Source organism: Pseudovirgaria hyperparasitica, assembly GCF_010093815.1.
Source record: "Pseudovirgaria hyperparasitica strain CBS 121739 unplaced genomic scaffold EJ05scaffold_26, whole genome shotgun sequence".
Lineage (NCBI taxonomy): Eukaryota > Fungi > Ascomycota > Dothideomycetes > Acrospermales > Acrospermaceae > Pseudovirgaria > Pseudovirgaria hyperparasitica.
In genome coordinates, this window is record NW_022985574.1 from 5,467 (window position 1) to 8,297 (window position 2,831).

Consider the following 2,831-nt stretch of genomic DNA (forward strand, 5'->3'; position numbering starts at 1 on the left):
TAATAATAATAATAATAATAATAATAATAATAATAATAATAATAATAATAATAATAATAATAATAATAATAATAATAATAATAATAATAATAATATAATATATAACTAGATAGAGTATTTCTCTATAGATATATATTATCTATAGATTTTTATCTAATACTTCTTATACTCTAGTAGACTAAACTAGTTAATTTAAAGTAATATAATAATTTATATATATTAAATAATAGAGTATACTAAGTATAATAATAATATTATTATTATTATATAACTAGATAGAGTAGTACTCTATAGATCTATATCTTCTTTAGTCTAAGCTATTATATAAGAAGAAACCCTAGAGAAAAACTTTCTTATATTAATAATTATATTCTATTAAACCTCTATTATATCTTAAGTATATAGTTATAGTATATGTCTATTAGTCTATAGTCTATATTATTATTATCTTTACCCTTAGATAGTATATATAGATATAGAGATTATTAGTTAAGGACTATTCTTAACTAATAATTAGAGTTCTTCTAAGGTTCTTCTAGTATATATTATAGTATATAGTAAGATAGTAGTATATTATATCTCTCTAGCTATATACTTTATACTATAAAGAAATATTAGAGATATCTCTCTTATAGAGATGGTATAGAAGTTCTATAATATCTATTTAAACTATAATAAACCTTCTAGATAAGAGTATAGCTTATCTCTAAAGTAGTCTATTATATAGAGTATTCTAGCTTTTTAAAAGATAAGAATACTTAGAAGACTTAGAAGAGTATAAGTAGACTTATTATAAGAATTATAGACGTAGAATAGTAGTCTAATAGATTATAGAAGAATTTAGAAATATATTTAAAAGAGTAGTCTACTCTTATAATAAGATTAATTTCTAAAGAGTAGTAATTAAGTATATATAGTCTACTTATATAGTACCCTTACTTAATCTAGCTAACTTAACCTAGATCTATTTATTATAGAACTATACTAGAATATAGTAGTCTAGTTAAGTCTATTCTAGTACTAGTTTTAATAATATTCTTCTTCTTTTTATACTTCGCTCTAAAGTACTTAACTATATATAAATCTATAATTCTATAAGTATTATATTTATATATATATCTAATTAAATCTATATAATATTATTAATAGTCTTTATATTAGTAAACTTAAAACTCTAGTTTACTTTTATTAACTTATATATATACTTATCTCTTACTTTCTAGCTACTACCTTAGAGATAGCTCTATAGATTATATAACTACTATATTATCTAAGCTTATATTTAGTTCTCTTATTCTAAATTTTCTTCTTTAGTATATCTATCTTACTCTTAAGATAAGTTATTAATTTATATACTATTTTTCTTAGTTTAGATCTATTTAGATCTAGAGTAGTCTATTCTTATTAGAGCTAGTTCTATATAATCTATTTATATTATTATAGTTACTAATTTAGCTTTCTTAATCGCCCTTAAGACTAAATAAGTATTCTATTCTTAGATCTCTAGCTAATATATATATATATAGATACCTAATACTAGTTCTATTTCTAAGTCTATCTTCTTCTCTTATAAGACTTACTCTAAAGAGATTATCTCTACTCTAGCTATACTAGCTAAAAAGTCTACTTATTATAGTAGTATAAAGATATACTCTAAGTTAGAGAAGAAGATAGCTAAGACTACTACTACTATTACTACTAAGGTAGCTATTAGTTACTCTAATCTAGATAATTCTAGTACTAGTATTATAGAAGAAGTAGCTATAAAGTCTACTTCTACTTTCTTATACTATCTATCTACTCTATCTTCTTTAGAGAATAAAGAAGATCTTATTATAGATAATAATTAAGAGTTTATACTATTACTACTTTACTCTAAATACTATTTCTCTTTTTAGTCTAATATAGACTAACTTAGTTACTCTAGATTCTTTTAGAACCTTATTATTTATTCTAAGTCTAGCTCTACTAATAATAAGGTCTAGATTACTAAAGATACTAAATATAGTTATAGCTTATACTATAGAAAAATAGTAAACTATAGTTTAATATACTATAAGTATATTAAGACTTATATAACTAGCTCTAAATATATCTTTTACTTTAATTCTAGTATTAGTTATTACTCTACTAACTCTAATAGTTCTATATATTCTATCTTTACTCTATCTATCTATTACTACTACTATACTATTTTTAGTAAAGTTTATCTTTAAATAAGTCTATTAGACTATTTTAGTCTAGAGTAATTCTAAGTTATCTATACTAATATATTTTTAGATTTCTATTTATATATAAGATATATATAATAATCTTTATATCTATAAGACTTTTAGTAGTTCTAGTAATTATCTAGCTTCTATATATAGAGAGTTTCGAGAATACTATAAGCTCTTTCTAGAGGTTATTTAAGTATAAGTTTAGAAACTATTAATTATTTTTAACTCTAGCTTATATTTCTAGTTACTATAAAGTCTCTAGTATCTAGACTATCTATTCTAGAGAGTTAGTTTTAGCTACTAAGGCTATAGAAGAGATTTAGAGTATTCTCTCTTATCTAACTTATACTATTAATAGATCTTATAAGAGGTCTACTAGTTCTTTCTCTAAGTTATCTTATAATAATAATAATAATAATAATATTATATAACTAGGTAGAGTAGTACTCTATAGGCCTATACCTCCTCTAGTCTAAGCCACTATATAAGAAGAAACCCTATAGGGAAAAACTTCCTTATATCTATAACTATATCTCGTTAAACCTCTATTTTATCTTAAGTATATAGCTATAGGGTACGCCTATTAGCCTATAGCCTATATTACTATTATTT